Here is a 20971-nt window from a genome sequence, read left to right as displayed (position 1 = left end):
GAGAAGGAAGAAAGGGGGCAGTTGAGGGGGAAACACTCTCCAAGAATATGAAGAAAATGAAGTGAGTAAGGGTGTGGAACAAGAAGAGGGGTTAAGAGGGGGGCTTCCCTTAAAAAAGGAGTAAGAGTAAAGGGAAAGGTCAACGAGAAGGGCACTCGCCAGATTGGTCTGGTCAGCCTGGTAAATGGTGAAAACTTTGTCAAAAGAGGTTTGAGGATAATGGATCTCCAGAAGAGGCTTCATCAGGTTGGCTTTTCTATGAAAACATATATAAGCAAAAGGACAGAGAGCTGCCACCCTACTCCTGCAGCTACCACTGCCCAAGCCAACAGCACCATCGTTGATACCCTAGCTAGCCCATGGACTCGAGCACAGCATATCCCCACTGTCGCTCTAGGGTCGCTTGCGTCCTAAAAAGGGATGGTCGCCGTGGCAATGGGAAGGCATATTCAAAAGAGACCGTGTGCTGATGCCAGGAACGAGCGGTTCTATGTGTCAAACATGTTTAATTATCTGCCCTTTTGTGTATATGAAGTGCAAGGCTTTCATCCCAAGGGGGGGTCTCTCAGCACTAAACAAAGTCAATTAAAGCAACACAGAGGCAACTGGCTAGGTAAGGGAAATACATGCATTAGCAAGTACTTTATCTTTGCAGGATAGCAGAAGGAAAATCCCACCACAAGCAGGAAGCGAGGGGGATTCCATTGGAGAGGAATGTATACACTCTGACTGCATGTCAGGCCTGGGCTCCCTGTGCAGCATCACGGCCATTCTGTATGTTTAATGTTGAGCAAACATACAGATCTAAAGTTTCAAGCAAAGATGAAAGGTAGCCAGGGCCAGCCCTCCAAATGGAAAGAGGAGAGTTTATACTATGGGCAATTAAGTCCATGGCGCGCAGAAGAGAACATGGGCACAATGGTGCAGAGAGAGAAAGGTTTACACTTCTTCTGGGAAGATCCTGTTTCAAAGCTTTGTTTGGGAAGGACGAGACATCCGCATGATTGTCCAAGTGGACACAGTGGGCCCCATTAGAGCAGTTGGAGTATTTCACAGGCCTGCAGGAGAGTTGGGATAAAGAGGAAACAGAGGGGAGTGGAAGTGGGTGGAGGCTTCAGAATCCTTCATCAGCTGATAGATAGAACACTCAGTTTAGAGCAGGGGTTGGCAAAAAATGATGAGCCTCTCATGTATACAGCACCCACAACAACCAGACCTGTCCCCTGTTTCTCATTTAATAGGTAGCAGTATCGCTTAAGTCAAATGCATGAATTTAACCAACCTCAGAAAGATGGCAAGCCTTATACAGGCTCAAACATGTGTCCACACATTACACACAAATGCTTCTGCAGGCACTCAACCTACAGAGCTTACTGCCTTGAGGAAAATTCAGCCTGAAAATTAACAACAAACTGTGCTTCCATTTTCGGTTAAAAAAATCCCCTCTTGCACTGAGGCAAGTGGTAATGTGGCAATGCAAGTGAAAAGTTGACATGTTTTATGGAGGTTAAACCACTTTGCACTACAGCCTTCCAATAACGAATACTTTCAAACTCTGATTGGATTTTGTTTGCAAACCAGATACTCTGTGCTTGCACGTCCACTTTGCATCACATTCTCTGCAATATACTCACCTTTAAAGTAAGACAGGTCAAACTACTTTGAGAATATGTTCTTCTGAATAAGTTAAACTTAATGTGCATCAAATGTGAATAAAAATGTCCTTTGTGCAGCAAAATAGGGGTTAATTAGGTTAAAGTAGATTTCAATGTGTGATCCTCCTCTCCATAATTGTTGCAATGGATTGTACACACGGAAGCAGTGTTCTAGTTCTGGGGTTTTTGTTTAACAATCTGTGCACTCTGGTAATTGTGGTCCTGGTTCACTTCAGTCGATCTATTGAACAAAGACACCAGAAAAACAATGATTTGTCAAAGAAAAGAGCCAGACTGGCCTTTATTAACCCCTTGGATGCGTCGGACGGCCGGGGGCCGTCCGACGTTACGGTAGGCGTGTGCGGTGGACGGCCGGGGGCCGTCCGAACCACGCCCACCTTTTATTTCGCCCGCACCGCGGTGGAATTTCCGCCGCGGTTAAAGGGTTAATGAATAAGGAAACAGATTTTTGTTTTCCACAATCAAACCAGTCACAGCTGCAAGTTCGTTCACAATGAAATATCACCGAAAACAGTGACTAATTTGAGCATGGGGTTGCCGGTGCTCAGCACCGGCACTTAATTGTCAGTACCAGCACTTATGACAGTCTGCCACATGATGGCACTGGTTGTCTAATTTAGAGATGAACGCAACAACAGATGTTTATTATTTAAATATAAATGAGAAATTACTAATATCTGCTGCTGAAGCCATTTCTATAGCTATGGGGGCCTGGATTAGACAGAATTGTAACACTTGTAGGAGTGTGAGTTAGTAGTTGTGTTGGTGATGTCATTGGCAGCGCTGCCAAGGGCAATGGGCAGTGCAAGCGGGAGTGGCCTCCTAAAAGGGGCCCTGGCATTTAATTTTTTTTTTTTTTTACAAAATAAGCACTGACTGAGAAGACTTACCAATAGGCCAGGTCAATGTCCCAGATCTTTACAGCTTGACGTTCACAACATTTGATTTGGCAGTGTCAGCACTACCAGAAGGCAAGGTAAGGCACACAGTGCTAACCTTGCACCTCTTTTAATGGCATGGGGTGTGATCCAGCGCGAAATTTGTATTTTGCCTGGAGAGCAAAACATCTTCATATGGTTTTTGATCATCAGATGTGAGAAGCTCGCTAATAGAGCTAAATATCACACTAAAACATGGTAAGTTTAGTAGCTAAGCCAGAAATTTTAAATTATAATTCAATGTCTTGATTGGTCCTTTGGCACCACCGAATTTAATAACTCTCTTGACACAGCACTTGAAAAAGTTAGGGACAACCACAATTCAATTAAAATGTACCTTACATAGTCTCTCATAAAGCGTGTGTGGTGAGGAGGATTGCGAATCAATGCTGTGACTCAGAACTAAAGTTTGGAACATAAATTAAAAATAATCAGGAGTGCATGACCAATAGCACGGTTCTGTCCCTCTGAGGGGATCTTTAGATATTGGTTCCAAAGCACACTGGACCGAGGCACATATTCTGATCTTGTCAGTGCAAGCAGTCGAAACAGACGCTATCCTTGTCAACCCACTGCTGCCGCCTTGCCAGCAATTGATAAAGTCTTGACATTTAAATCTTTTGAAGACAATCTCACATCCTGCCCAACTCAGACAGCTTAGTTTCAGACTAAACTATGATTCGCGTGTAGACTGCCATACTGGCATGGCGTGGGCACTGAGCATGATAAAAATGAATCCATGCTTTGAAGCCTTACAAGGAACAGCAGGCAGTGTGTACTTTAAAATGCCATGCTGTGTTTTCCCTCTTCTGAAAAGAAAGCTTGCTGGCTTCTCTCAGAGATCCACTCTCTGACGACACGCGGCCACATCTTGCTGGTACCCATAACTCCCAACTGACCATCGTTTGGAGGGAGTCTCCTACCTTGGGCTTATTTTCTCCCTCCGAGCAAGCGAAATGCCTCTCATTGACTTGAACTGAAATATAAGCCTTGAAAACTCTCTCCAGGCTCTGACCCCAGGGTCGGATTGGTAACGCAGGCACTCAGGAAATGGCCGAAGGGCAGGTAGACGATTTCTAGCTGTGGGCTGCTTTTTTGGGCAGCCTAGGGGCTGTCTGTGCTGTTAAGATGCTACCAGCTGCCAAGTGGGTGCCTGAGTGGCCTTTCTAGAGGCAGATGGGCGGAGGAATCAGGGCTTTATGGGAGCCGCCCATTAATGTTTGCTGATTGAGTGGGGGCAGGGGGCCTGAGCAGAAGAATTCTCACTAGCATTCATATCTGTGGCTCAGCAGTGTGAACTAATCTGTGCATTTTTTTTATCTAAGTGAAGTTAATAAAGCATGCCGCCCACCCCCTTTCTTTTCATAATACTTCGCTGTAGCAGTGTTTTGCGGAAAGGCAATACGCAAATGTGGGCCACTTTCTTTTGGTGTGCCCGCGCCGATTTTTATCCCAATCCAACCCTGTCTGACCCCCAAAACCTTTCAACCCGACATCTTTGGAGAATGGACAGGTTGAGAGGTATTCCCTCTCACATATCTGTTATATGTGCCGCTATTCAATAAAAATGCTACCAGAGTTTAAGCTACTCATTCGAAGTCCTGCTTTAATGTCGCCCAATAAAAAGCCCATGAGAATTACCATAACATCACATTGACGGCATTACCCGTGGCCATTTTTAGAGCCAGCTGCAAGATTTCCCCATCACATTTGGAAATAAGTGCTGTCTCAGTTTCAGAGACTGGTGATCACATACAGTTTTCCACATTCACAATGCACTCAAAAAGTGAAATCAGGCACAAGCACCATTTGTGACTCACGATAGGCAGTCACATCCGTTATGAATATAAGTTACAAATTAACTCTACTCTGTAGGGTCACGGGTGTGGCAAAGGAGAAAACCTTAAAACACTCCCTGTTAGGAAACCAACAAAAAATATGTCTTTCGTCCAGTTATACTTACAGTTCATAAACATAGTATTTCATTTTTGACATATTCCAGAAATATGTTCTTGAATCACACCTTCTAACCCTGGTGTGACCTCTTCGAGTTGGCAGACTTACAGATGCTGGGGCTTTGCTTAACAATACCTTGCGCTTGTCACCTTGTTCTTTCCTGGGGAATAGGGTCCCATGTGAAGAGTTTGACTCTAAAGTGTGAGCTGCATTCCCCCTTATAGCTGCGAAGGGCTACATTGCTCCCAATGCCTGGATAAACAGTTGGCTCTGGCTGCCACTGTGAACATGCCACACATGCCTTATTTTTCTGTATAAAGCTCTTTGTTTGCTTCATGACACCACCAGATCTTTAACAGTCAATGGTGGAAACTTGGTTTTGGCTAACCCCAGAACCTTTACTGAACAGTGTCATGTGATATATGTCCAACTAATTCCTTATGTAGTTTAATAAAAAGCATTTGTAAAGACAATAGATCTCTTCTTCATAATGCGAATTCCAAGCTATTGGCTTTGACAATGCTTGTTTGTAAGCATTGATTAATAAAGAGTACAAAAAAATGGGCGGCAATGCATAACAACTGAGATGCGCATACAAGTGGCCATCTTGGGAAGTTTTTGTTTGAAAAAACCCGTTCAAGACGTTTTTGGGCACACCAGGACACGTGTTAATGTGTCTTGCTGCACCGGTGGCCATCTTGTATTTCTTAGACAAAATGCATTCCAAGATGGCGCCATTGCATGAACTTGCATCATGATGTAGCAATGCATATACACAGATACTGATACACTAGCTACCATTTGGCTTTTTGTTTTAAGTTTAATATCCAGTCAGAAGAAAGCAGATGGAAGTTTGCCAGCTGCAAACTAAATAACAAAACAACTCTGCAGAACCACAAACATGAAAGAAGCAAGTGGTCCAGAAGCAGTGTGCAGTTGCTGAGCCTAAGTTATTTTATTAAAATACTGAAGGCAAATTAAAAATAAAAGCGGGAACTGTGGAGCGGTGGGGAAGTCACATATGGAAAGAGTGAAGAGGAAGGAACATAGATGTGAGAGGGAATCAGCAGACATGGTAGAAGGGAGAGCAATGAAAGATGCCCTCACATGACGTACTGAAAATAAAGGAAAAGATATATAAATAAAGCATGGAGGGGGTGTGGGAGCAAAAGAGGAATTGTGGGGAGGGAAATATGCATTTTGTAAAGAAGGTCAAAAATATTTTAAAAATAAACCTAGCAAACAATGGAAAGAGAAGAGGAAGAAAAACCATGTACTCCCATTGAGTGCTGAACGAAAAAGAAAACGTAGGTCTTTCATTGTAAGCAGTGGAAGTATATAACTCGTCCAGTGAGACAAACATCGTAAAGCAACTATGCTCCATAGGACAAACACAAGAAGAGGAAGGACATCCATTGAATAAGAAGATCAAAATGAGGCTGGCAAGAAAGCCAATGAATGGCAAGCTAAGGGCTGACCCAAAGCCTACACTAAGTATTAGTATTGTACACAACAGATTGTTAGACAACAGACAGCGTATTCAGCCAGTACGAGACTTAAAAACGAGTGGGTGGAAAATGTGTAGGACAATATCTTTGTTTATGTAACACCGCTGAAAAGGAACCACTGCCTCACCGACACATGCACTGACCACTCCATGAAACCATTTTTTTGTAGTGTGCATTTAATGAATGTACTGATTAATTCACCCAAATGACAATAATCAGTGATACTATGGAGGAGAGAAATTCAATTCTTTATCCTCCCGATGCTTGCTGAGTTGTGAGAGTGATCCTTACAAGCCCCATGGGTCTGACTCTCTTCCTGTGTTACGGCGTTTCATAACAGCCAGATTTATCCACAAATAGGGCAAAATATCACATTTTCTACCGGAAGGAGCAGGACTGCACCACCTGTGCATACACCACAATGTTTATTGTGCAATATTATCAGCAACTAATGTTAAATATGTCCGCTCGAGTTTGAGGGAAATTCCCTAACTGGTTACACCATGGGTTCAGAGTATATGACGCTACCTAGTGTTAGTGCATGTCTACTCTAGTACCTTTCTGAGAGGCTCCCTCCTGCAAAGACCGTAGCACAATTTCTAGTTATTAAGTACTTAATAGGTCATTTTAACAAAAGCCAATTACACAAAAAAACACTCTTAAAAACAACTGAGGAGAGATTCTTTAGAAGACTCAAATTCTTTGCAATTGGCATTTACTTGTAAGTTGGGTCATGTTGTTCATGGTTTAAACCACTCTCATTGTTTCTCACGAGGAAAGGATAATTTACTGTCGTAGACAGCACTGATGTTTTCCCTTTTGTACCTACTCGGAAAATGTACTTCCTTCCGAAAATCACTGCAATGACACAAATGCCAACGCGTGCAGGGAGACGGAATGTTTCAACAGATCTTTGCTATCACCAGATCGCCGATCAATTCCACCGTGATTAACACACGGAACTCGACGGTGTATCCGTTCTTCTTTAATTCTGCACTCCGGACAAACATTGAGTGCCCGATCCAATCATTGGATGACTATACCCTATTAACCATGGTATGACGCATACATATGCTTGGCTCCCCATCACGCAATTCGTGGAGGGTGAGTTAGCCACCTTCTCCAAGGTTGCACTTCAACACCTCACCCCAGTCCTGAAGAAGATCCGCACGGCCGAGGCCCCCAACCTCCCTTGTGCCTTAAGTCAGATCGAAACGTCGACGCCCTTGGATAGGCCTAGACTGACCTTTCTTGTGTGACCCTTATCGTGCGAAAGTGGAATTCATTTCTGTAGTTGTGTAAATAACTTAAACGATTTGTATCATATGTGTAGCCAGGCTGTATATGACGGTGACTGACAACCATACATATTGTAAAAAAACTACAATAAGTTCCCATTTCCTTCTATTCCACTGAATTTCTTTTCTTTTCACTGACCAACACTGAGCACCTCTCCTTCATGCACGTTCCCCCTTGGAGCAACCTTCATCCCCTTCTATTGATTGAATTTAATGTGATCTTTCACCAGAAACTAAGTACATTAAATTACTTGGTGAATAAATGTTTTGGTTTGTTGCTAGTTTGCCTTCTGTCCATTTAAAGCTTAAACAATTGACTCAGGTTTAAGGAGCTTGTCCTAAATACATTCCTCACGGCTCCGAATTTACATTAATGAATAATACTAACTATGTTATTTGGTTAGCTACTTTTATGAATTAGGTTCCAGGACCATTGTTTTTTGTACCACTAAGTGCCCAGTTCCAGGACTAACCTTGGGTAAACCCCATTTTTTTAAATGACACAAATGCCGGCACCCTGAATGATCACTGACTTGCTCATAAGTTGAATACATTTGTGCCTAATTTAGCCATATTTTTGTTGGGCTTGGAAGAGCTTTTATCATCATGAAAAACATGAGTACTGCATTTGATATGAGGTCACCTCCTTCTCCATCACAATCAAACCCAATGAGTCAAGGTAAATCCATTGCTCTCTCAGCACTTCGCTGTCAATATTGGGGTACCTCAGGGGTCTGCTCTTTCACCCATTCGCTTCAATCTATTTTTGGAACCACTTGCAAATGGTCTGAACTCTGCGAACATTATTTATCACAAGTATGCAGATGACATACAACTGTATCTGAAAATATCCTCCCCAGCAGACTTTATCTCCCTCAACTCAACCTTGTTGAACACGCAAAACTGGTTCACTGATAACCATCTTATGCTCAAAACTGCCAAAACGGAATTCCTCCTCAAACCCCCCCCCGCCCAAACTCACTCCCAAGATCGACCTATGGATGAAGCATCTAACAGCCTTCAACGGTACACCTCACATTATTGCGTCCGCGAAATCCCTTGGAGTCACTCTAGACAGACACCTAATTATGAAGAATCATATCAGCAATGCAACTAAGGGAGCTAATAGCCAAATGAGTATTTTAAGGAAACTCAAATCCTTTCTACCACACAATGACTTTAAACTGGCAGTCCAAGCTCTTGTATTGTCTAGACTTGACTACGGAAGCTCCACCCTGTGCGGTCCTCCTAAATACAACACGCCCCCCCCCCCCCCCCGGGCCTCCCTTAATGCAGCGGCCAGACTGATAATCAGTACGAAAAGAAAGGATCACATATCCCCAGCTAAAATGGCTCCCGTACGAAGCTAGAATACTACTAAAGATTGCGTGCATGACTCATAAAGCCCTACATTTCAAGACCCCTATATATCTGGTGCATAAGCTTGAGTTATCAGAGGGATGCAGAAAGCGCTTACTCTTTATTACTGAAACCACAGATTTTCCAAAAAAGGAAAACGAGCGACAGAGCCTTCGTGGGCATTGCCCAAAAGATTTGGAACTCCTTGCCCCCAGAAATCCGTCGAATCTCATCGACTTCCTCATTCAAATATGAAGTAAAAACTATTCGAATTAATACATTTTTGCCCTAAGACACAGTATGTTTTAATGTTTATCTCTCTGCCTGTCACTCCGATGCTCTGACTATCCACAACTCCTATGCACAACTATGGACTCCATCCTTAGCATGCTACTACCACATTTTCAAGGATTTTTGTTTCTACTTTTGTATCCCTCATACCCTATGATGTGCAGCACTCTGGATACCCGCTTGGGTCATGTTCGCGATATACAAAACGTTATAAATAAATAAATAAAAATTGGTCTGTGCCATCAAAACAGTGACTCAGTTCTGTTAGGAAACAATTATACATTCCCTCTGCCCTCAACAACCCCCTCTCACACCTTCCACACTGGTTTTAGATATAAGTATATACACTGTGATGCTTGTGACTCTTTGATTTGAATTCACTTATTAACTGAAGAAAATATTTAAGATGGATCTAATTTGATAATATGCAAGACCTACATAGAACACAAGGTTAATCCACAGCTAGGTAAGCAAAAATCAACTATATGTCTGCCTAGCTTTTGGAGAATGCAAGGATTTTACACCAAACTTTGGGCCTCATAATACTTGGTAAGTTGTTTTCTAACTCACATTTGTATAGCAGTGCTTCCTCAGTGGATATGATTGCCCATTATATTGACTACAAATCCCATGGTTGATGCATGCACCAGCATCCAATTTAAACATGGCCCTCTGGGTGGGTCGAAACAACAGGTCTTACTGCAATGTGAATAGTAAAACACATTCCTTATGTCCTCTATCTCTAACCAGTCAAAGCATGTTCCTACCCTCATCTGTAATACTTTCTACCAGCACAGACACCACACCTAAAGTTAAGTGCAATGGCAGATAAAAATTGCAAATAGAATAATAACTTTATTCACCTTTCAGAAAAGGCACATATAAAATTATTTAAAAATCAGTTTTTATATTATTCACTACGTAGGGGTGTGTGCACAGAATACTACTGTACCACACATAGTTGGCAAATATCACTGTAAGTCAAGGTTGTCGAAAGCTACTTTCTCACCAAGCCAATTGCACACATTTTCTCACCAAACTAAAACCCCCCACAGAAATTGCAGCCAAACTGTTCTGAGAACTGATCCTAAAGGGGGAAATGCCGGCACAGACGGTGTATCACTCTAAGGCACACTGTGAATAGTGTCACACTATACAGTAAAGTTTGGTTGGACACACAACCACCATTCTTAACAGTGATAAAGTGTGGCATCTCAGAGGATGTTGCCTCTCCTTTCAGTTTCTTCAGAGTTCTCGACTGTGAGGTGAAGGAACAAAACAGCGGGGAGGTTGGGGTCTAGATGGACAGATGGACAGGTGAGTAACCATTTCTAACATCATTTGATCAAGAACCATGTTCTGTGTTGAGTTCAATTAAAGGCAGGATGCACTAGCTCAACTTTTAAATGTTCTCAGGTTTGAGCTGAGGACATTTCCAGAGTCTAAGCCCTTGACACCCAATGAGCATCCTCTGCGCTTCACCCTCTTGAATGATGGTTGGTGATTCAATGGTGAGACAGTGGGCAAGGGGCTCTGTTCAAAGAGAGGAGTCAGTTTCTATAGGCCTAGAGGCCTTTGCCCCAGTATACTTTAGGGATGGTGAAAAGGCCTTGTGTTTGATCCAGGAACTGACAGTAAGGCAGTAGAGTGGTGATCCCTGCTGGTGAATTCAGTTAGCTTTGAAGGGAGCAGAGTGTCCTACACAACTACCATTGCACTATGAGAAATAGACATCATCCCATCGGCAAGGCAGAACACCCTTGATTTTGAGGCAATCCTCACCAACTGGGCAACTGCCCGGGCGGCGCGAGTTCGTAGCTGCCCTTGGGGCAGCGCATACATCATAATAGGGCGCATTGTGATTGTTTGCGCCCTGCGCACCTTTTAAAAGGTGCGCCAGGTGCAAACAATCACAATGCATAATACGACCCCATTTGAGGATAAAATGTTCGTCTGATTTGGAGACAAGGCACATTTTTTAAAGCCGCCCATATAATCAGAATTTCATCTGTGGTGTATGCTCTTCCACTGTCCAGCATTCTTTCACCTTCTTTAATAGACCACTTATGAGAACGAAGATAACATTTTTAAAAAAGAGCTTAGCTAATAAAAGCCTTTCTCTGCATTTTTAAGGGATATTGTTTCAATAAACTGCATTGTTTTCATTCTTCGTGATTAAAAACGGGAGATAGGGGAGGTGAGTGTGCGAGCAATGAATTCGGACAAATGAAAAATAATAGGAAACAACAGCTCGCCAGTAGAGAAAGTGCACACACAAAGAATGCATGCACACTCGATGTGGGTCCTTTTCCATCACAACGAATGTGTTACTGAAATACTTTCAGGGGAGGTACAGTTACTAACGACCTGCGACTCTGTCATTTCCTTTGTGCAACAGCAAAGCCCAAGTGCTACAATCTATACTTTGAATTTCTCCTTTCTAACTTATAATGATGATGCATCTGTATTTAATGAATTATGTGGCTTCATTCATAATAATATTATGGGATTATGCAAATTACTTGGGGGGACAATGATAAGTCACGTGAGCATACTTAGTGGCACTTATTAATTCATGCACCGTTTCCATTCAATGTACAGTGTGGCTGAATTTTCTTTTATATAAAGTACTAGCAGCCCGTCCCGACGTTGTCCGGGTATGAAATAGAATGTGTGTAATGTGTGTATTTGGCAAGGGCAAATTATTTTAAAATCTCGCGGTAGACAACATTTTTTTGTTTCATTAGAATAGGGACAGAGAAGGGCCAGCTGCAGCCCTGGTTGATGTTAGCAGGCGTGTGTAATTGGTGTAGTGATCCGCCGCCTGAGCCCGGCTACCGCCCTGGTTGATGTTAGCATGCGCGTGTAATGTCGTTAAATGGGAGAGTTATCAGCCCCGGGTAAATCCGTTTAATGAGAGAGTTCAGTGACAGTGAGTAGGAGAGGCTGCAGTAATTGCCCCCGCAGACACGATCATTTGCATGTTCCCCCGCTTGAGGCCCAGATGCAGGCCTGTTTGATGTTAGCAGGCGCGTGTTCCCCCGCTTGAGGCCCAGCTGCAGCCCTGGTTGATGTTATCAGGCGCGTGTAATTAGTGTACTGATCCGCCGCCTGAGCCCGGCTAGAGCCCTGGTTGATGGTAGCAGGCGCGTCTAATTTCGTTGAATGAGAGAGTTCCGTAACAGCACGCAGGAGAGGCTGCAGTAATGTTACTTACCAGGCCTCCAGCTGAACGCGTTTGTCATGCCCCCAGCACACGGCCACAGCAGACGATCTACTGAATAATGTACGACCCACATGGCATGAAGGGCGGAACGTAGCACACGCCCCTAGCGTTTCTCACGCCCCCAGTGTGCCCCTTGATGCGGCGCAATTGCGTTCACATGGCATGCAGGCCGGACACACGCCCCCAGCGTTTCTCATGCCCCCAGCATGTCACGCCCCCAGCGTGCCCCTTGATGCTGCGCAGCAACGTAATTGGCGCTTGTATGTACGACTGACATGGCATGAAGGGCGGACACACGCCCCCAGCGTGTGTCACGCCCCCAGCGTGTGTCACGCCCACAGCCCACGATGTGATGGCCACACCACACGCCCCCAGCGTTAGTCACGCCCCCAGCCCACGCCCACAGCACAACGCAGACACGCCCACAAGGGACTACTTTGCTGGCATGGTTCTTTTACCTTTTAAATGTATATGGTGTCCTACGGTACAATTGTATGTCTTGCACTGTATGATTGTGATGAACACCACTGTTTCTTGAAAAGTTAATAAAAACAACAACAAAAAATGTATATGGTGGCCGTCTGCATAGCCTATGTCCTTCTGCTGCAACTGCCCTTTCCAACGCTGTATTGGGTGTTGTGATTGGTGCTGTGGTTACTGAGATTACCCGCCTCAAAGGTTGGGGCTCTCTCTTTATAATATTAGTATGGATAGATTTCGATGGAAAACAATAACTGGATGGTATTATTTTTTAAACATTTTTTAGTGAGCAGCAATCACAGCTGATAAAGTGTACAATGCTCAATATAGTGTTTGAGCCTTGTTTACACTCTTATAACGTGTTACAAAAACGTCAAGTACCCTGCTCCGCCTCACCTCCCCTTTTCCTCTTCATCCCATACACAGAGATAATGTTGGATTTGAACTAGTTGTCCAGTCCCAGTGCGGCATTACTTTGTTGTTAGCACTAGAGTTATTAATAGTTCAAATCCAGTATGTGGTCTACTCCAGCTTGTTTCAAGTTCCAGCAAGGGGTTAATAAGAGGTTGCGAAATGTGCTCACACTTTTGACTAGACCATTCATTCTTTTTTCTGGAAGGTTTTCTTCACAGATATGTTCATGCCTATGTGGTGCCCTTCCTCATGGAAAACAGGCAACACCTATTGCCACAGCCAAGTCTTCCTATGCTACATGAAGTATCCGAGTCAGTCTCCAGGCGATCTAACTTCAACAGGGAAAGAGGCTGCCTGGCCCCCCATTGGGACTTCAGAGCCAATGAAATCCTTAGTTGTGCTGATCTCTGGACCACGCATATCTCAAGAATCAGAGCCTGATTTAGGGTTTGTGTTATTCTGTCACAAACATGGCAGATACCCGCCCACCTTATTACAAGTGCATTATATGCTATGTCAACTTCATTAAGAAGGATAGGATGCCTGTCTCTTTTGTGGCGGAGTACCGCTCTGCCAAACTCTTATTCAGGCCCTTTGTCATGCAATGGCAGCAATGACATATTAGAAGTTAAGCTAACTGAAAGGTATTTACAAAAGCCAGTACCCTGAACCAGAGGTAGAAGTGCATAAAGAAATTATGGGGACTGTGATGCTGTGCGCAATAGGGGCGTGGTCACAGGCATGGCTAGAAGAACAAAATATTCTGTAACTTTTTCAATCTTTCACCTTCAGGTAACTATAAAATAACGAAAAGTTTAAATGAAAATTAAATGCAAGTTAAATGCATTATGAACCTCTATTAGTTAATGCACTGCAGAGGTCTGTGCATAACCAGAGAGCCACAGAATTGAATCCTGTTTGGTGCAGTGGATAATAGTGACCTGTGTTTGTTTAGGGCTACGGAGGTCTCAGTCGTGAGAGAAAGCGCTGTGAACATGTAAGTCATGATTTTAAACTAGCATTACACACGGTATAAGATAGGCTGCAACAAAATGAGCAAGAAGGTTTAAGATATAAAAAAGTGCTTCAAAAATAGAGATTTTAGTAATATCCAGAGTGTAGGTAGTTCAAAACTGTGTTTCAAAAGCAGACACTTCACAGTTTAGCTGATAACTCCCTTACAATACCTCTCAAAAAAATGTGCACCTTCAGGAAGCTTCAAGTGATGCTATCGTTTAACCCTTTCGATGCTGATGACGGAACCGCTCCGTCATCAGCTGCGGTGGCGCTGTGCTGATGATGGAGCGGTTCCGCCATGGCCCGGCCGCCGCGCCTCCGCTGGGCGTTCTATTGAGCGGGCGGGGCCATGACGGAACCGCTCCGTCATGAGCACAGCCCAACCGCGGCTGATGACGGAGCGGTTCCGTCACCAGCATGCGGCCGCCGCGCGGCCACCCCGCCCCCTTAGCGCTGCGGCGGAATAGCCGCCGCAGCGATGCGGTTAAAGCCAAAAAAGCTTCCAAGCACCCTTTACATTTGCAGATTGACCGTTACACACATTTCCTTTTTTTCAGGAAAGCAGGGACCTTGGAAGCTTGTGTAGCTGTCTGAGCCAACCATCATCTTCACAGCACAGGAGACTCCCTACTTACACTACAGCTAAAGCATTTCAAGTGTTGTAATGGCTGTCTTTTCCCCAAAAAGTTGGGGAACTGTTTCTCTAAAAATAAAAAAGTATGGGCACGTCGTGCCCCTCAGATCCCCCCAACTTCGACCACTACGCCGAACAACCGCACAATTTTCTTTTATTAAGCACATTCCCTGCACAAACACCATGCTTCAAAGTTTATGACAGCTTTACACTGGGAAGGTATTAATGGGACACCATTTTGATAAGATCTGACACAGAAAAGAAAAGCCGCGTGCTTCAGTGCAGCAAATCTGAAAGTCCATGTAACACACTTTGCCTTCTTCACTTCCAAAGCTGCTACCAAGGCAGATACATCAGCCAAATAGTCAACCTAGATGAAAATTATGAGCCACACATTTCTACCACTGATGAATATGCATCAATAATAAGTCAGATTTACTTGTCTAATACATCAACAATGTTGTATAATGTGTTTAATAATGAGAAGGCGAGAAAGATTTCTTAGATTTAAGGAAGAGGGAAATAACAGCTTCCCCGCTGAATTTAGAAGATAAGGAGAATATGTCGGTATGCTATATCTTGTCACTAGTACAGAGGCATAGAAGGAGGCTGAACATTTGTGAAGTTCAGAGTCAGGGGCCTTGGAAACTGAATTGACAATGACTGCTTTAAATAAATCCAAAAGGCATCTATTACAGCAGTCTGGCAAAGACCTCAGAGTCTAATGAGCTCAATGCATTCGGAAAAATATATAAGGAAAAAAAGTGGTCAGTATAATGCTGAATTGTGCAGTATATAATATGTGACACAGATGCGCCATGGTGGGAGTAATCAGATGGAAATACATTAAAATAAAGGTTGAAAGAGTTTTTAACATGTGTTAGAAGGAAGTAATCTAAAAACTTTCAGATCGTTCCCAAATATATGAAATCTAGAATACAGTTTTAAAGAAAGGGAGTGTTAATTCATTAGTTTCATAAAACTCGGTAGACACGGGCATTTCAGAAAATTAATAGTGAGATGCTTTTGAATATGAATAAATACATATGTTGCCCTTTAACTAATTATTTTGACCTATCATCGACCTTTTTATTCATCCCAGTACCAGAATGAATCGAATTACCACCTTAACTTGTGAGATAAAAAAAATTCTTCAGAATTTTTTGTTTCATAGGATCAGAAACACAATCTACTGCTAAGCATTGCAGAATCCAACAAAGTAGAAAGATAAAACAAGATTTGAGGTGTTTCACAACCCATATGGTAAATAACCAAATAAAATGAAATGTAATATGATATTAACAAGATTGTATTACGAGATGTTAACTGTGCTCAATCTAGTTAAATGCAATCCAATTATAGATTTATAAAGTGTTTTAATTGATCATGTAATTTAAGCACTTACCATGACCACAAACAGATGTCTGTTTCACAATCCCTTGCTTAAAGAATGTAGATGCTCACAAAACTTTGGAAAATTACTGACCTTTTTCCCCACAAATAAATGTTCATAACTTTTTTGCACATGGAGTTAATCACAGATTTTTTTGATCCAGGATGATGTGGCAAGGCCTGTGGGTAAGAATCTGCTGATAGCAGAATCTGTGAACCAGTGAATCAGTTGCATGAACTGGGGAATTTGGTGTGTGCGTAAATGTGTGTGTGTGTGTGAGTGTGTGTATGTGCATGCACACGTCAAAAAAAAGCTTTGACAATATTCTTTCTACTTCTAATATTTGGTGTTCAAACGAGTGGCTACATAAAACCTTCTTCTAGTTCAACAACTCAATTCATATGAATGGAACCTGTATTTCTTCTACTGTTTCTTTTGCACACTGCTTGCAGCTCTTTGAGATGCCCCTCTCTCCCAGTAAGCCGGTTCAGTCTACTCTCCCAGAACTTCAAACAATAGTTAACAAGAATTGGCAAAGCCAATGGGTCTCCTCTAGGGAGAGCTATTTGCTTTGTCAATTTCTGTTATCCATATTGTACAGCAGCGCAGTTGCTGTGCAGTGTGCCTGAAAGAAACAAAGCACTAGGATATGCCAGAGTCAGCACTGACTGCCAGGGGCAGTGATCAGTTTAGTTTTGTAAGTTGAGAATACTCCCTGCCTTCACAAAAAAAGTTGAATTATCTTGCAACCGAGCTGAAGTTCGCGATGTTGGTCCTGCATGAAGACAGCACCAAAAAGGGCAAACAAAGTGCAGTTTTCTTCTTGTAGCATCTTGACACTAGTTGGTGTGACTTTTGGGGGATTTGTTTTCTGGCTGGACAGGAAGGGGCAAGGAGGCAGTGAAGAGGTGGGCGGGGCAAGCAACAACAGATGAGGGTGGTCAGACAAGCAACAATGCAGGAGGGTCGGGGCAGGGCAAGTGAAAATGTGGGAGGGCGAGGGAGGCTTAGGGTGGGGTGGGTAGGTGTAACGAGAGGTGAAGGTGACATGAGTGTTCAAAGTTGGCTTGACTTAAAGGGTGGTGAGGATGACTTGAGGGTTCAGGGGTGGCCAGGAGAAAAATTAGATGAGGGTGAATTGGTTGGACAGTATGATTAGTTCGGCCTGTCACTCTACAGTATGATATGGTATGGTATGTTATGTTATGGTATGGGGTGGTATGTTATAGTAATAATGTATGCTATGGACTGCCATTTTATACTATAGAATGGTATGGTCTGTTAGCGGATGGTATGTTAAGGACTGTTATTGTATTATGGTATAATATGGTATGGACTGTCATTATATTGTATGATATGGTATGGCCTGTTGTTGTATAGTATGGTGTGGCATGTTATTTTATCATATGGTTTGTTATTGAATAATATGGTAAGTTATGGTCTGTTATTGTATTATAAATATGTAACTTACATTGGCTTTCTCAAACTTGGTAGAAGCACTGCATTTCACAGAATGCGCTAAAAACACGATTAGTTATAAACAAACACACTCTTACTGAATGCTGCAGCATGTAACTTTATTAAAATGTAACAAAATCGTTTTCCTATGCAGCTTGGAAAAGACTGGTCCAAGAATGCAGCTTACTGCAAAATAAAGTTTTCAAAAATCTTGAAAGAAAACAACAAGAAAGGGGAGTGGCAATCCCAAAATGAGTAAAAAAGCAAAAATGAAGAGGCATAAAAGCAGCTTAAACGAGATAATGCGACACAGAAGTATGTAAAAATAACATACAAACAAACAATGCACACTTAACAAAAACAAAAGCACCACAATCCAAGTGCAAGCAGTGTGCGAGAACACTTAACAAGTAAGCAATCAATACTTGGTACGTGCTCCAGGGGAAAAAAGAACAAGCATTTGCAATGCAATAGATCTCGCATTATGAAAGTTTGAGCTATTGGTCTTGTAAATGACAATTTTTTTATTTATGTGTTGGTTTTGAAAATAGCTAAATTAATAGCTTTGTCATTTACAATGCCAATAGTTATAACTTTCGCAAATGTGACACCTATAGCATTTGTAATGCAGCATGTTTTGTATTTACGTGACTTAGATGTATTGATATTACAAATAACAATGGCTTTTAATTTTTTTAAATAATTAATACTTAAATAAAAGTGATTGTAATGTATAATGGCAATAGCTTAAACTTTTGTAAATAACTTTTGTGAAGATTATGTTCAGTGTATTTTATTGTGATGAAAATCCAAGAACAAAAGTGAAATATTAACATCTTTTTGTGACATTTGTAATAAAGCTTGAAACATTGAGAGAACATATTTGAACCAGTTGTTGTTAAATGGTTGCACAGATTGATGCTGTGATGGCGCGGAGTGATGTTTTGGTGGTGCTGAGTGATGCTGGGGTTGCGCTGAGTGATGCTGGGGTTGCACTGAGTGATGCTGTGGTGGTGCTGAGTGGTGCTGTGGTGGTGCTGAGTGATGCTGTGGTGGTGCTGAGTTGTGCTATGGTGGTGCTGAGTGATGCTGTGGTGGTGCTGAGTGATGCTGTGGTGGTGCTGAGTAGTGCTGTGGTGGTGCTGAGTGATAATGTGGTGATGCTGATTGATAATGTGGTGGGGCTGAGTGATGCTGGGGTAGTGCTGAGTGATGATGTGGTGATGCTGAGTGATGCTGTGGTGGTGCTGAGTGATGTTGGGGTGGCTCTGAGTGATGCTGTAGTGGTGCTGAGTGGTGCTGTGGTGGTGCTGAGTGGTGCTGTGGTGGTGCTGAGTGATGCTGGTGTGGCGCTGAGTGATGCTGGGGTGGTGCTGAGTGATGCTGTGGTGGTGCTGAGTGATGCTGTGGTGGTGCTGAGTGGTGCTGTGGTGGTGCTGAGTGGTGCTGTGGTGGTGCTGAGTGATGCTGTGGTGGTGCTGAGTGATGCTGTGGTGGTGCTGAGTGGTGCTGTGGTGGTGCTGAGTGATGCTGTGGTGGTGCTGAGTGATGCTGTGGTGGTGCTGAGTGATGCTGTGGTGGTGCTGAGTGATAATGTGGTGGTGCTGATTGATAATGAGGTGGTGCTGAGTGATGCTGAGGTAGCGCTGAGTGATGATGTGGTGATGCTGAGTGGTGCTGTGGTGGTGCTGAGAGATGCTGGGGTGGCACTGAGTGATGCTGTGGTGGTGCTGAGTGGTGCTGTGGTGGTGCTCAGTGGTGCTGTGGTGCTGCTGAGCGGTGCTGTGGTGCTGCTGAGTGATGCTGGTGTGGCGCTGAGTGATGCTGGTGTGGCGCTGAGTGATGCTGGGGTGGTGCTGAGTGGTGCTGTGGTGGTGCTGAGTGATGCTGTGGTGGTGCTGAGTGGTGCTGTGGTGGTGCTGAGTGGTGCTGTGGTGGTGCTGAGTGATAATGTGGTGGTGCTGAGTGATACTGTGGTGGTGCTGAGTGGTGGTGTGGTGATGCTGAGTGGTGCTGTGGTGGTGCTGAGTGGTGCTGTGGTGGTGCTGAGTGGTGCTGTGGTGGTGTTGAGTGATGCTGTGGTGGTGCTGAGTGGTGCTGTGGTGGTGCTGAGTGATGCTGTGGTGATGCTGAGTGGTGCTGTGGTTGTGCTGCGTGATGCTGTGGTGGTGCTGAGTGATGCTGTGGTGGTGCTGAGTGGTGCTGTGATGGTGCTGAGTGGTGCTGTGGTGGTGCTGAGTGATAATGTGGTGGTGCTGAGTGATAATGTGGTGGTGCTGAGTGGTGGTGTGGTGGTGCTGAGTGATCCTGTGGTGGTGCTGTGGTGGTGCTGAGTGGTGCTGTGGTGGTGCTGAGTGGTGCTGTGGTGGTGTTGAGTGATGCTGTGGTGGTGCTGAGTGGTGCTGTGGTGGTGCTCAGTGGTGCTGTGGTGCTGCTGAGTGATGCTGGTGTGGCGCTGAGTGATGCTGGTGTGGCGCTGAGTGATGCTGGGGTGGTGCTGAGTGGTGCTGTGGTGGTGCTGAGTGGTGCTGTGGTGGTGCTGTGGTGGTGCTGAGTGATAATGTGGTGGTGCTGAGTGATAATGTGGTGGTGCCGAGTGGTGGTGTGGTGGTGCTGAGTGGTGCTGTGGTGGTGCTGAGTGGTGCTGTGGTGGTGCTGAGTGGTGCTGTGGTGGTGTTGAGTGATGCTGTGGTGGTGCTGAGTGGTGCTGTAGTGGTGCTGAGTGATGCTGTGGTGGTGCTGAGTGGTGCTGTGGTGGTGCTGCGTGTTGCTGTGGTGGTGCTGAGTGATGCTGTGGTGGTGCTGAGTGGTGCTGTGATGGTGCTGAGTGGTGCTGTGGTGGTGCTGAGTGATAATGTGGTGGTGCTGAGTGATAATGTGGTGGTGCTGAGTGGTGGTGTGGTGGTGCTGAGTGATCCTGTGGTGGTGCTGTGGTGGTGCTGAGTGGTGCTGTGGTGGTGCTGAGTGGTGCTGTGGTGGTGTTGAGTGATGCTGTGGTGGTGCTGAGCGGTGCTGTGGTGGTGCTGAGTGATGCTGTGGTGGTGCTATGGTGGTGCTGTGGTGATGCTGAGTGATGCTGTGGTGGTGATGAGTGATGCTGTGGTGGTGCTGAGTGATGCTGTGGTGGTGCTGAGTGGTGCTGTGGTGGTGCTGAGTGATAATGTGGTGGTGCTGATTGATAATGTGGTGGTGCTGAGTGATGCTGGGGTAGCGCTGAGTGATGATGTGGTGATGCTGAGTGGTGCTGTGGTGGTGCTGAGTGATGCTGGGGTAGCACTGAGTGATGCTGTGGTGGTGCTGAGTGGTGCTGTGGTGGTGCTCAG

General features: G+C 44.2%; 1 protein-coding gene across 8 annotated transcripts in view; it reads right to left on the bottom strand.

The window, feature by feature from the left end:
• The window catches only part of FHOD3 (formin homology 2 domain containing 3), a 1303582-nt gene that overhangs the window by 627084 nt on the left and 655527 nt on the right, over positions 1-20971 (bottom strand). The gene's annotated exons all lie outside the window — the stretch shown is intronic.

Source organism: Lissotriton helveticus, chromosome 4_1 (genome assembly GCF_964261635.1).
Source record: "Lissotriton helveticus chromosome 4_1, aLisHel1.1, whole genome shotgun sequence".
NCBI lineage: Eukaryota > Metazoa > Chordata > Amphibia > Caudata > Salamandridae > Lissotriton > Lissotriton helveticus.
The sequence above is the reverse complement of the archived record's forward strand: the minus strand, read 5'-3'. Positions and strand labels throughout refer to the sequence as shown.